The sequence below is a fragment of the Mesoplodon bidens genome, assembly GCF_964165515.1.
Source record: "Mesoplodon bidens genome assembly, chromosome: 1".
Classification (NCBI taxonomy): Eukaryota; Metazoa; Chordata; class Mammalia; order Artiodactyla; family Ziphiidae; genus Mesoplodon; species Mesoplodon bidens.
In genome coordinates this window covers 36,371,672-36,387,274 of record NC_138176.1, presented here as the reverse complement: position 1 = coordinate 36,387,274, position 15,603 = coordinate 36,371,672, and positions in this window count along the sequence as shown.

Here is a 15,603-nt window from a genome sequence, read left to right as displayed (position 1 = left end):
GTGGCACGCAGGCTCAGTAATTGTGGCTCGCGGGCTTAGTTGCTCCGTGGCATGTGGGATCCTCCCGGACCAGGGCTCGAACTCATGTCCCTGGCATTGGCAGGCGGATTCCTAACCACTGCGCCACCAGGGAAGGCCAATGTAATTGTTTTTAAAAATAAATCCTTGGTAATAGCACAATCACATTGCCATTCTGTGGATTAAAAGCACCCACCTCTTAGCATGGAAACACTTGGCATTTCACCATTTTTTAATATCCCAGGAGTCTCTAAAAATGGAAGCACCCCAGACTCTCTAAAAGGCCTCAGGTCAGGCCAGCAACAGCCTGTCTTCTTCATGAGGATTGCTCCTACTTGAGAGAAAAGTGACACAAGTTCTGGATGAGGATGTTGAAGGCTCCGTGAGTGGGCCTTTCTCTGTGCTACAGAATCGCATTTATGTGGTCATGTCAGTTCTTCAACTCAACGCTCTCAAATTAGGGATCAAGAGAGCTTCTCTGTACCTAATAACTGGTGATGCCAAGGCCCCTGAGAGCTCCAATTCTGTTCCAGTCTCCCCAATGGAGTGGCAGCATCGGGGGCAGTGCCAGGCACCCAGCCAAGGAGCTGGGAGGCATTGCCCAATGTGAGCTCTAACTGACCTACAAAATGAAAAGGTGGCATTTGAATTGGGAAATCTCTCAGCAACAGAGTCCCAAGTCTGCTGGAGGGGACCACTGTGTACAATTAGTATTTGATGAATGGACATTAGGATTTATTCACTCAAACCCATTACTAGCCTCCCTGGGAGGGCCCTGTGCTGGGCATTGTAGGAATGGAGATGAATGAGACACGAGAGCCTGGAGCAGGGGCCATAAACACACAAACAAATCACGATTACAGTGTGGTTCATGAAGCAGACCACGGCGTGTACGCATGCTGGGCGAACCCAGAAGAGGGCAGTTTTCATTCTATAGAGGGAATCTGTGGAAGGCTCCATTACAGGAGGTGACATTCTCAGGCAGCCTCTAAGGATGACCAAGTGTTGATTTAGCTAAGCAGAGAAAGCTAAGTGAAGGACAAAGGGAGGCAGCGGAGACACAGGAGTAAAGGCAGGGCCCCTAAGTGCCATCCAACCTGTTATCATCTTCCTGCCTTTGAGCAAACTTCCTGTTAATTAGTCGATTTAATGAATATTTACTGAGCTCCTGCAGTGGGACTCATAATGCTTGAAAATTTGGGGGCACTACCTGGAATTCTTTTCTTTTTGCTTTTTTCTTCACAGCTTACCCTTCCCCCTCCCCATATCCTCAAGTCCATTCTCTACTAGGTCTGTGTCTTTATTCCTGTCTTACCCCTATATTCTTCATGACATTTTTTCCCTTAAATTCCATATATATGTGTCAGCATATTGTATTTGTCTTTCTCTTTCTGACTTACTTCACTCTGTATGACAGACTCTAGGTCCATCCACCTCATTACAAATAGCTCAATTTCGTTTCTTTTTATGGCTGAGTAATATTCCATTGTATATGTGTGCCACATCTTCTTTATCCATTCATCCGATGATGGACACTTAGGTTGTTTCCATTTCCGGGCTATTGTAAATAGGGCTGCTATGAACATTTTGGTACATGTCTCTTTTTGAATTATGGTTTTCTCAGGGTATATGCCCAGTAGTGGGATTGCTGGGTGGTGTGGTAGTTCTATTTGTAGTTTTTTAAGGAACCTCCATACCGTTCTCCATAGTAGCTGTACCAGTTCACATTCCCACCAGCAGTGCAAGAGTATTCCCTTTTTTCCACACCCTCTCCAGCATTTATTGTTTCTAGATTTTTTGATGATGGCCATTCTGACTGGTGTGAGATGATATCTCATTGTAGTTTTGATTTGCATTTCTCTAATGATTAATGATGTTGAGCATCCTTTCACGTGTTTGTTGGCAGTCTGTATATCTTCTGTGGAGAAATGTCTATTTAGGTCTTCTGCCCATTTTTGGATTGGGTTGTTTGTTTTCTTGCTATTGAGCTGCATGAGCTGCTTATAAATTTTGGAGATTAATCCTTTGTCAGTTGCTTCATTTGCAAATATTTTCTCCCATTCTGAGGGTTGTCTTTTCGTCTTGTTTATGGTTTCCTTTGCTGTGCAAAAGCTTTTAAGTTTCATTAGGTCCCATGTGTTTATTTTTGTCTTTATTCCCATTTCTCTAGGAGGTGGGTCAAAAAGGATCTTGCTGTGATTTATGTCATAGAGTGTTCTGCCTATGTTTTCCTCTAAGAGTTTGATAGTGTCTGGCCTTACATTTAGGTCTTTAATCCATTTTGAGTTTATTTCTGTGTATGGTGTTAAGGAGTGATCTAATCTCATACTTCTACATGTCCCTGTCCAGTTTTCCCAGCACCACTTATTGAAGAGACTGTCCTTTCTCCACTGTACATTCCTGCCTCCTTTATCAAAGATAAGGTGACCATATGTGCGTGGGTTTATCTCGGGGTTTTCTATCCTGTTCCATTGATCTATCTTTCTGTTTTTGTGCCAGGACCATACTGCCTTGATTACTGTAGCTTTGTAGTATAGTCTGAAGTCAGGGAGCCTGATTCCTCCAGCTCCATTTTTCGTTCTCAAGATTGCTTTGGCTATTCGGGGTCTTTTGTGTTTCCATAAAAATCGTGAAATTTTTTGTTCTAGTTCTGTGAAAAATGCCAGTGGTAGTTTGATAGGGATTGCATTGAATCTGTAGATTGCTTTGGGTAGTAGAGTCATTTGCACAATGTTGATTCTTCCAATCCAAGAACATGGTACATCTCTCCATCTATTTGTATCATCTTTAATTTCTTTCATCAGTGTCTTATAATTTTCTGCATACAGGTCTTTTGTCTCCTTAGGTAGGTTTATTCCTAGATATTTTATTCTTTTTGTTGCAGTGGTAAATGGGACTGTTTCCTTGATTTCACTTTCAGATTTTTCATCATTAGTATATAGGAATGCCAGAGATTTCTGTGCATTAATTTTGTATCCTGCTACTTTACCAAATTCATTGATTAGCTCTAGTAGTCTTCTGGTAGCATCTTTAGGATTCTCTATGTATAGTATCATGTCATCTGCAAACAGTGACAGCTTTACTTCTTCTTTTCCGATTTGGATTCCTTTTATTTCCTTTTCTTCTCTGATTGCTGTGGCTAAAACTTCCAAAACTAGGTTGAATAAGAGTGGTGAGAGTGGGCAACCTTGTCTTGTTCCTGATCTTAGTGGAAATGGTTTCAGTTTTTCACCATTGAGGACGATGCTGGGTGTGGGTTTGTCATATATGGCCTTTATTATGTGGAGGAAAGTTCCCTCTATGCCTACTTTCTGCAGGGTTTTTATCATAAATGGGTGTTGAATTTTGTCGAAAGCTTTCTCTGCATCTATTGAGATGATCATATGGTTTTTCTCCTTCAATTTGTTAATATGGTGTATCACGTTGATTGATTTGCGTATATTGAAGAATCCTTGCATTCCTGGAATAAACCCCACTTGATCATGGTGTAGGATCCTTTTAATGTGATGTTGGATTCTGTTTGCTAGTATTTTGTTGAGGATTTTTGCATCTATGTTCATCCGTGATATTGGCCTGTAGTATTCTTTCTTTGTGACATCCTTCTCTGGTTTTGGTATCAAGGTGATGATGGCCTCGTAGAATGAGTTTGGGAGTGTTCCTCCCTCTGCTATATTTTGGAAGAGTTTGAGAAGGATAGGTGTTAGCTCTTCTCTAAATGCTTGATAGAATTCGCCTGTGAAGCCATCTTGTCCTGGGCTTTTGTTTGTTGGAAGATTTTTTATCACAGTTTCAATTTCAGTGCTTGTGATTGGTCTGTTCATATTTTCTATTTCTTCCTGATTCAGTCTTGGCAGGTTGTGCATTTCTAAGAATTTGTCCATTTCTTCCAGGTTGTCCATTTTATTGGCATAGAGTTGTGTGTAGTAATCTCTCATGATCTTTTGTATTTCTGCAGTGTCAGTTGTTACTTCTCCTTTTTCATTTCTAATTCTATTGATTTGAGTCTTCTCCCTTTTTTTCTTGATGAGTCTGGCTAATGGTTTATCAATTTTGTTTATCTTCTCAAAGAACCAGCTCTTAGTTTTATTGATCTTTGCTATCGTTTCCTTCTTTTCTTTTTCATTTATTTCTGATCTGATCTTTATGATTTCTTTCCTTCTGCTAACTTTGGGATGTTTTTGTTCTTCTTTCTCTAATTGCTTTAGGTGCAAGGTTAGGTTGTTTATTCGAGATGTTTCCTGTTTCTTAAGGTGGGATTGTGTTGCTATAAACTTCCCTCTTAGAACTGCTTTTGCTGCATCCCATAGGTTTTGGGTCGTCGTGTCTCCATTGTCATTTGTTTCTAGGTATTTTTTAATTTCCTCTTTGATTTCTTCAGTGATCACTTCGTTATTAAGTAGTGTATTGTTTAGCCTCCATGTGTTTGTATTTTTTACAACTCTTTTCCTGTAATTGATATCTAGTCTCATAGCATTGTGGTCAGAAAAGATACTTGATACAATTTCAATTTTCTTAAATTTACCAAGGCTTGATTTGTGACCCAAGATATGATCTATCCTGGAGAATGTTCCATGAGCACTTGAGAAAAATGTGTATTCTGTTGTTTTTGGATGGAATGTCCTATAAATATCAATTAAGTCCATCTTGTTTAATGTATCATTTAAAGCTTGTGTTTCCTTATTTATTTTCATTTTGGATGATCTGTCCATTGGTGAAAGTGGGGTGTTAAAGTCCCCTACTATGATTGTGTTACTGTCGATTTCCCCTTTTATGGCTGTTAGTATTTGCCTTATGTATTGAGGTGCTCCTATGTTGGGTGCATAAATATTTACAATTGTTATATCTTCTTCTTGGATCGATCCCTTGATCATTATGTAGTGTCCTTCTTTGTCTCTTCTAGTAGTCTTTATTTTAAAGTCTATTTTGTCTGATATGAGAATTGCTACTCCAGCTTTCTTTTGGTTTCCATTTGCATGGAATATCTTTTTCCATCCCCTTACTTTCAGTCTGTATGTGTCTCTAGGTCTGAAGTGGGTCTCTTGTAGACAGCATATATATGGGTCTTGTTTTTGTATCCATTCAGCCAATCTGTGTCTTTTGGTGGGAGCATTTAGTCCATTTACATTTAAGGTAATTATTGATATGTATGTTCCTATTCCCATTTTCTTAATTGTTTTGGGTTCGTTATTGTAGGTCTTTTCCTTCTGTTGTGTTTCTTACCTAGAGAAGTTCCTTTAGCATTTGTTGTAAAGCTGGTTGGGTGGTGCTGAACTCTCTCAGCTTTTGCTTGTCTGTAAAGGTTTTAATTTCTCCATCAAATCTGAATGAGATCCTTACTGGGTAGAGTAATCTTGGTTGCAGGTTTTTCTCCTTCATCACTTTAATTATGTCCTGCCACTCCCTTCCGGCTTGTAGAGTTTCTGCTGAGAGATCAGCTGTTATCCTGATGGGGATTCCCTTGTGTGTTATTTGTTGTTTTTGCCTTGCTGCTTTTAATATGATTTCTTTGTGTTTAATTTTTGACAGTTTGATTAATATGTGTCTTGGTGTATTTCTCCTTGGATTTATTCTGTATGGGACTCTCTGTGCCTCCTGGACTTGATTAACTATTTCCTTTCCCATATTAGGGAAGTTTTCAACTATAATCTCTTCAAATATTTTCTCAGTCCCTTTCTTTTTCTCTTCTTCTTCTGGAACCCCTATAATTCGAATGTTGGTGCATTTAATGCTGTCCCAGAGGTCTCTGCGACTGTCCTCTGTTCTTTTCATTCTTTTTTCTTTATTTTGCTCTGCATCAGTTATTTCCACTATTTTATCTTCCACCTCACTTATCCGTTCTTCTGCCTCAGTTATTCTGCTATTGATCCCATCTAGAGTATTTTTCATTGCATTTATTGTGTTTTTAATTGATGCTTGATTCCTCTTTAGTTCTTCTAGGTCCTTGTTAACTGTTTCTTGCATTTTGTCTATTCTATTTCCAGGATTTTGGATCTTGGAAATAGAATCTTGGTTCATCTTTACCATCATTATTCTGAATTCTTTTTCAGGTAGACTGCCTATTACCTCTTCATTTGTTAGGTCTGGTGGGTTTTTATCTTGCTCCTTCTCCTGCTGTGTGTTTTTCTGTCTTCTCATTTTGCTTATGTTACTGTGTTTGGGGTCTCCTTTTTGCAGGCTGCAGGTTCATAGTTCCCATTGTTTTTGGTGTCTGTCCCCAGTGGCTAAGGTTGGTTTAGTGGGTTGTGTAGGCTTCCTGGTGGAGGGGACTAGTGCCTATGTTCTGGTGGATGAGGCTGGATCTTGTCTTTCTGGTGGGCAGGTCCACGTCTGGTGGTGTGTTTTGGGGTGTCTGCGGACTTTTTATGATTTTAGGCAGCCTCTCTGCTAATGGGTGGCGTTGTGTTCCTGTCTTGCTAGTTGTTTGGCATAGGGTGTCCAGCACTGTAGCTTGCTGGTCGTTGAGTGAAGCTGGGTGCTGGTGTTGAGTTGGGGATCTCTGGAAGATTTTCGCCATTTGATATTACGTGGAGCTGGGAGGTCTCTTGTGGACCAGTGTCCTGAAGTTGGCTCTCCCACCTCAGAGGCACAGCACTGACTCCTGGCTCCTCAATTTGGGATGATTTGTTGTCTATTCATGTATTCCATAGATGCAGGGTACATCAAGTTGTTTGTGCAGCTTTAATCCACTGCTTCTGAGGCTGCTGGGAGAGATTTCCCTTTCTCTTCTTTCCTACCTGGAATTCTTAATCAATGTTTGAAAAAGAACTAGGTGTTTCTGAACTAACTCTGATGCATGAAACTAAAGTCAGCAGGAGCCATAGGACAAGTGCAGAATTGCACTAGTGCACGTGCACACACACATGCACACACACACACACCCCCCACACACAGCTTCTTATGAGGATGGAGACTGTGGAGGGGTTTAGAGCATTTTCACCTTCACGCTTGATTCCCTTCTTACTCTGACTTCTTAGATTATATCTGATGGGTTGACATCCTTTTTCAGGGACTGTTAGCAACAGATCATACTCCCAGCAGGGCCTTGAGACATGCCTGTCCCCCATCAGGGTGGCTATAATCAGAGACAGAGGCCTGCATGAACAAGCACAGTGAGGCTGTCATGCCTTCTTTAGGGATTTCTGGGGCCGAGCTGACTCTTAGTTCTCTATCCCTTTATTGCCCTCAAATATTGTAGAAAAAAATCTGCTCCCAAGAAGGAGCCAACTGTGCCCTACCCCATACTAAGTTTCCAGGCCTGGCACAGGCTAGAGCTGCCAGAAGGAACTTTGAATGAAATTTAGAGTTTTAACTAACACCTTTGGCTGGATACTTTTATTCTTTTTATATATTTATTTTATTGAAGTATAGTTGATGTATAATATTGTGTTAATTTCAGCTGTACAGCAAAGTGATTCAGTTATGTGTATATATACATTCTTTTTCATATTCTTTTCCATTATGGTCTATCACAGGATATTGAATATGTTTCCCTGTGCTATACAGTAGGACCTTGTTGTTTATCCATTCTATATATAATAGTTTGCATCTGCTCATCCCAAACTCCCAATCTATCCCTCCCCCTTGGCAACCACAAGTCTGTTTTCTATGTCTGCAAGTCTATTTCTGTTTCATAGGTAAGTTCACTTGTGTCATGTTTTAGATTCCACATGTAAGTTATAACATACGGTATTTGTCTTTCTGACTCCCTTCACTTACTATGATAATCTCTAGGTCCATCCATGTTGCTGCGAATGGCATTATTTCATTCTTCTTTATGGCTGAGTAGTATTCCATTGTATATATGTACCACATCTTCTTTATCCATTCATCTGTCGATGGACATTTAAGTTTCCGTGTCTTGGCTACTGTGAATAGTGCTGCTATGAACATAGCGGTACATGTATCTTTTTGAATTATAGTTTTTTCTGGACATAATCCCAGGAGTGGGATTGCTGGATCATATGGCAACTCTATTTTTATGGATACCTTTATTCTTGAAGTGTTATCACATTTGTGACAACAAGTAACTGGAAAACCTTTCATTATCTACAGATGACCAGAAAAGTCAGGGGACCTGCAGTACGCATATCCAAGAGCAGAAGGGAACTAGCTCCACAGAACAAGTTCAGGCAGGTGGTGGGAAAGAATTAAGTCAGTTTCTCTCTGTACTCTCCAAAGTTCTGTTCTTAAAATGTGATGTTTACCTACTTTCACCAGGAATTCTCAATATTCTGCTAGCCCAGCAGTTTGAAAGTTGTCATCAACACAGTGGCTGGCTGGGTTCAAATCCCATTTCTACACTTACAGGTTTGCATAAAATTAGGCAGGATTGGGCTTCCCCGGTGGCACAGTGGTTAAGAATCCACCTGCCAGTGCAGGGAACATTGGTTCAAGCCCTGGTTCGGGAAGATCCCACATGTAGTGGAGCAACTAAGCCCAGATGCCACAGCTACTGAGCCTGTGCTCTAGGGCCCGTGTGCCAGAACTACTGAAGCCTGCACACCTAGAGCCCGTGCTCCGCAACAAGAGAAGCCACCGCAATGAGAGGCCCATGCACTGCAACAAGGAGTAGCCCCCGCTGTCCGCAGCTAGAGAAAGCCCACGTGCAGCAATTAGGACGCAATACAACCAAAAATAAATTAATTAAGAAAAAAAATTAGACAGGATGTTTATTCTCTCAATAGCCGCATAGAGCTTAGAACAGGGTCTGGTACATAGCAAATGTTCAGTCAATGAAGGCCAAAGTCATCAACTTACTCATCAGAGACCTTGAACTTAATCAAAGTTTTGCTCATTAACCTCCAAAGAGAAAGAGGTTAGTAAACATTTGGAATCTTGCTCCAGCCAGAACAAGGCTGATGCCACTAGGGGTGCGTCCCTTGCAGGACAGCAACACCCTTGTTTCCAGATTTCTGCCTCTAGGACCCACCCAGTTCAGTCCTTGTTCATAGTCATTGCCAAGAAAGGCTTGTTGAGCAAGTGAGTGAAGGAATGCATGAATGAATGAATGCATGCATGCATGCCTACTCTGCCTATGCTCTGGCCACCATGATCTGGTTGCTCTGGGGCCAGTTGAGTGGTTAGTATCTCTCATCTTTCCTTACCTTGAATCTACTGGGGCTCTTCAGAAACTCTTCCCAGCATGAGTCCCTCACTCCAACCTCTGATGACTGAAAGGCGATTGTCCTAAGCAGTTGCATATCAAGTTGTAGCATGTATCAGAATCACTTGGGGTGCTTTTTAAAATACAGATTGCTGGGCCCACCCCAGAATTTCTGCTTCAGTAGGTCTGGTTAGAAATTTGCATTTCTAATAGTTTAGTGGTTTCTAGGTTGAAATTTGCATTTCTAACAACTTCTAAGTGATGCTGATGCTGCTGCTCCTGGGACCACACCTTAAGAAACATTATTCTAAACCATGGATTTGATGGCATCACCCACTGCTTTAAAAAATCTCAGAAAGTTCCCTTTAAAAGTCCACAAACTAAAGCTACGAAATAAGGTCCACACTCCTCAGTCTTGGCCCTTCCAGCTTAACCCCAGTCCAACTTTGTGGCCTTGTTTCCTGCCACTCCCCTCATTCTCTAGCCTTACTGAGCTACTCTCTATTTTGTGAACATTCCATGGCGCTGCCTTTGCACGGTTCCCTCTGCATGGAATGCCTTTCTCAGTTTTGCTAACAAACTCCTGCTCATCCTTGAAGACCTGATTCAATCGTCAGACTCTGTATCACTTTCTGTGAGCTCCTGTGGATACAGCCATGACCACGTGTTATTCCTATTTGATGCTCAAAGCCCAGCACAACGCTTGCCAAAAGGAGCAGTTTAGTGCCTATGTGATAAATAAGTGAGTTCCAGGCTCCAATTGCCCTAGCTGATATCTAGCCTGCTCCACAGATGTTTACTGAATTAATCAGCTATTGGTGTAATAATGCTGCATAACAGACACATACACATACACACAGTCTCCAACAACTGTTTTTCTCGGTCAGCTAGGGCAGCTCTGCTTCAGGCAGAGATTTGGCTGAGCTGGGCCACAGGCTGCAAGTTGGGTTCAGGCTTGCTGTACACACTTTCTCATTCTGGGGCCCAGAGCTCTGCAAGACATGTTCTTCTCATGGTGGATCACATAAGCGCAAGAGGTCTAGCCAAAACATGCCACCATGTTTACAGACTCTGCTCACATCACATCTGCTAATATTCTGTTGGCCAAAACAAGTCATAGGGCCAAAACCAACATTAACAGAGTGCCATGGTGCCACTCTGTCTGCCATGGTACCAAAAAACCACATGGCAAAGTATATGGAGGTATAATTCTATAAGAAGCCAATTGCGAATTGGGAAGGAAGTATTGGAAGAATAACAATCCAACCTATCAAATATATTTCCCCATCTTAGCGGCCTCAATCATCTTTGTTTTTTCTGTTCAGAAGACACAATAGAAACCCAGACACCCAGTGAATCTCCATTGCTAACCCTGGACATTAGCTGGGCTATCTCTGGACTTGAACTGCTGCATCCATAAAATGGACAGAGCCAAGCAAAGGCCCAGAAAACCTTGGTGGTATTCAGCCTTTTGATAAGAAATAGAAAAGTTGCCCCTTAGATATTTCCATATTTCTATTCCCTCTCTTAAGAAAAGCATTGCCACTGGTTACACTAGTTTTTCTTTTACTTCTTTTATTTTTTTGATTTGTGTCTATACTACATCATATTTAAGATGTAGCTAATTACTTCAAAATCTCACTTGAACTTCGGGCGTGCTTGCAGTTGTTCAAGTAATGATACTTAAAAATTCATCTAAAATAATAGATTATCCTCAAAAATGTGCCATGTTGTGGTTTAAGGACTATGCTCTGGGTGGTCTGGTGGTTTACAGACTGTCGTGTAGGCAAGCCCAGCTGGAAGGGTCCTTTAAGATGGCAGAGAGGGCTTCCCTGGTGGCACAGTGGTTGAGAGTCCCCCTGCCGATGCAGGGGACATGGGTTCGTGCCCCGGTCCGGGAAGATCCCACATGCCGCAGAGCGGCTAGGCCCGTGAGCCATGGCCGCTGAGCCTATGTGTCCGGAGCCTGTGCTCCGCAACGGGAGAGGCCACAACAGTGAGAGGCCCATGTACCGCAACAAAAAAAAAAAAAAAAAAAAAGATGGCAGAGAACTAAGAGATCAAAAGCTTCAGACAAACGGGTGTTCTTCCCAGAGCCAGGTGGGAAGAAACTCTCCTGTTACTGTACTATATATAGTGCTTGTGCTCTGAAAATAAGTATTTTTTTATAGAGCTCTGGAGATTTAATTTGGGACAGAAGTCATTGTGACCTGCTCTCTGCTGGTAAGTCAGGACAGACCTACTGACTTCCCAGGGTGGTAACTGGAGCCAGTCAACTGATTCTTGCCTCACTGCTTCAGCCTTGAGCTTCTGTCAACCATAGGCCTGGTCCGGAAACCCCAGAAGGGCTGGACTGAGCCACTGCATTTTTTTTAGTTACCATATGCAAAGTCTTTATAGTTATTAGTGGAAACCGCCATTGTTAGAGAAATACCACACTAGTCTGCTTGTGTTGAAAGCACAATTTCCATTCTTCTTTTGCAAAATGTTATGGGTTTGAAATTTCTCCTTTTCGATCTAATTCTTCTTTTCATAATGGTACTTTCCTTGAGCTGAGGCCTCATTCACTATGATTTTACCTAATACTTAATCCAAAGGCTGACAAGCAGCCCTGCCTAAACCAGCAGAAGGAAACCAGTGGAAGGAGGCCATAAGGCAGTTCCCATGGAGATGGGAGAAAAGGCAGCAAGCCCCCACCCCACCCTCTACACACCCACACTCGTGTTCCGTTGCTAAGAATTACATCACACTATAGGTCTTCTCCAGGACAGTGCAATGACCTCTAAAAGTTTGCTGTGTCCCCTCTGTGATCTTTTTGGAAACATGTAGCAGCACGTAACACACCTCTAGTTCATGACCCCCTCCTCTCCTCACTACTCATCCTCCCACCTACTTTTAGCAACTAGCCAAGAAATCATCTGATATCCACACAGATGCTAAAGAACAGAAGGCAGATTCTGTGTCAAAGCAGGCAGCACGCGTAGCATAGTCCAAAAATCCAGGAGTTAGGAGATGGGGGCTCTGGCCTTGCCACTGACTATATGGTGACCCTGGACAGGTCCCTTTATCTTGCTGCCCCTCAGTTCCCTTTCTGATCTCCTTCTCCATGTAAGTTTTACCTCATTCTTCTCTATTTCAACCCACTGTTGGACTCTTTCATAACTTAACATAACTTATAGTTATTCTATCTTTTTACTTGCCTTTAGTCTGAAGAAATATTCATTTAATGAATGAATGATATCAAATGATCTAATTTTAATAGTCTATGACTTTTCAGCTAGTCAAAGCAAAAACAAAAACAAATAATTGTATAAAGAAGCATTAGCTCCCTTCTGTAGTTCCCAGGGAAGACATGGGGAGATGGATGATTAAGTGAAAATCCCCTGTTCATCTGCCACTTCTCCTTACAACATTTCGTTTAGCATCATAGAGGACAATTTATCATTTTATATATTTGTGTTTTTAAAGCACCCTGAGTAATTGTTGTGAGCACAGAAATTGGAAAGTCTTTCATCTCTTTCTGGCACTTTCTTATCTTTCTAGCATCTCTCGCCTGATCTGATAAGTCATTTTAATTAACATTTAGGTATGCAGTCTAGCTTTACTAAGCAAGTCTAGGCTAGTCTCCACTTTCATCACACATTTTTAATGAGTTTTGCATTGTTTCTGCCCAGTCTATCAACCCCAGAGAACTTAAAATCAAATTGAAAAAAAGCGTAAAAATAATTAAAATTGCCCTACAGACTGGAGTTGTTTGTGTTAGCAGAAACCATCTGGGCAAAGCCACTGTAACTGACTGTCGTTAGCCACTGTTTTTCAATATAACATTTAATTAAGATGGTGCTGATGGTTGACAAGTGGCCCTGGTCTCCATCCTCACCCCACTCCATAGCCCTTCAACTTGCATCAAATTGGGCCAGCCCAAAACTAATGGGCAAATTACAGAAAACTGCAGCTTAAATCCCTGCCCCCTAGCACACACACTTATCTCTTATTTGGTGACGTTGACTGGAGTTTTTAATCTGCTTTCTACTTATTTGCTTTCCAACAGCTAAAATGATATATCTCATCCTTGCTCTTTATGGTTGCTTCTGACACAGGATGGAGAGCCCAGTCTCTCTGAGACATCTCCTCTGGAAAGATATAGATTTGATCTTCTGTGCTGGCCTCCAGAGAACTTCTGGCCAGAGCAAATACAACCATGCAATATCAGACATTCATGGCAAAAATTAAGCTGAATCCTGATGTTTTTGTTTAGATCTTTGCCCTATGTGGTCAACCTGCCATCTTTCCAGGCTTATTTTCCATTTTCCTTCACGCTAATCAGATCCAACTTTGCCTTGTTCCTCCTACGATACTCATCCCTTAAGGCTCAACTCACCTGCAGCCTCCCTCATGAAACTGTCCTAGATCACCCCAACTGGAAGTAATCTAAAGCCCCATGGGACTCATTTCTCTTAAAGGACTTTTCTCTTTCTGCCTTATGGTTATTTATGAAATTTTTTGTCTTCTGTATCAACAGTAAATTATTTGTATGCAGGGACAATCTCTTCATCGTCTTTGTATCTCTCAAAGTAGTCACTATCCTTGCCTTGCTTGTGACATGAGACACCTGTTCTACATTTGGAGCTTGATACATGTTACTAAAAATAGATAACATTCTGTCATTCCTTTTGGACTCTAATGTCAATAGAGAGCTGGAAAGCTAGTTAATGAACTAGAGCATGACATAGGGAGAGTTTTCTGACTCAGTGTACAGTCAGGTGCCTAGGACTTAATCCATATACATTACAGGCCTATGGCAGGAGTTTTAATTTCACACTGAGCTAAGTGATCAACTATGGCTACATCAGCACCTCCTACTTGGAGATGCGAGGACATACAGGTATTGATAGAGAAGTCTACTCCAACAGGTAAGAGCATAACTCCCTTTTTGTCCCTTTTGGATGACCCTGTTCTTGTATTACCCATAGGTTCAGGACACAGTGATGGACATCCATGGGGAAGCATATAAATAGGATGGGTCCAGGGACCTGGTTAAGTCTAGAAGAGCATGACCCAAGTTAATTCATGAATGCACAGCCAGATCTGAGAACTGAAAACAAAGTCAAGAGAATATTCTGCATTGGGATTAGGAAAGATGGGAACTTTCAGAGAACTAAGGGTCTGAGATGATGTCACACTGCTAGTAGGAGGCATGGCTGGAATTTGAACAGCGTCAATCCATGCACTTCACTACTGGGCTACACATCCTAGCCGGGGCCCCACCCAGACCCCACTCTCCCAGGCTTCATACTATCTCCTCTTTGTTGGCAGGAATTGTCCTGGGCCACGATACCTGTGCCTCAGTTTTCTCAGCTGTAAAATGAAGGATAATAGTGCCTACCTTACTCAAAGTATTAGATCCAGGAAACCCTGCTACAGCACAGAGGAAATGCTTGATAAACGTTCACCTGCTTATTATCATTGTTCTCTTTCTGGTCCTGGAGGTTGGGAAGACCCTTCCTCATTAGGCAATGAAACATGTGGCCATCATGCAGAGGCAGAGAGCACTGCTGGTCTGCCACCAACCTTGTTTTCAGGGTGATTTCCTTGCCTTCAAGTCCCTCGGAGATGCAGCTTCTTGAGGCCCAGGGCCATGATGTTTTCCTAGTGCTTCAGGAATCCTGGTGAACAACCTGGGCCCCAAGCTTTGCCTGAGAGCTTATTAGGGAGTGAATGTTTGAATCCCCCCTCCCAAAATTCCTGTGTTGAAATCCTGACCCACCCTCAATGTGATGGTACTAGGAAGTGGGGCCTTCGCGAGGTAATTAGGTCATGAAGGTGGAGTCCTCTGTGAATGGGATTAGTGCCCTGAGAAGAAGAGACAGGAGAGTCTGCTCCTCCCTCTGCTCTTCACCACGTGAGGACACAACAAGAAGGTGGCCATCTGCAAACCAGGAAGAGGACCCTCACCTTGCCAGCACCTTGATCTTGGACCTCTCAGCCTCCAGAGCTGTGAGAAATAAATGTCTGTTGTTTAAGCCACCCAGTCAGTGGTATAGCAGCCCAAACTGACTAAGACAGGGCTGCTCAGGGCTCTAGTGGGAGCAGCATTGGTGTGAGAACCAATGAGTAAGTACAGACAGTGGCCAACCTCCTTTCCCAACCAAAGCCCCGGGGCCCAGACCAGCTCATCCCAGAGAGGCTCTGCCAGGCCTTTATGGAACCAAGCAAGGAGCAGCCTTGCTCCAGGCCAAGTCATAGGCCATGGGTCAGGCTCAGCTTCTGTGAAGCAGTCGGATCAGGGAGAGGCCCTGCCATAGTCTGTACCTCCTCCTACACTCTTTGCCAAGAGCAGGCTTTCAGGGGGGCATGTGGGCCAGGAGCCCATCACAGCTTTCACATGTGTGGCTCCCTGTCGGACTGAACAATTGTCAGCCTCTTGGCTCTGTTGATGAGAGCACTAAGAAGGTTTGCTTCCAGTCCCCCCAGGACAATGG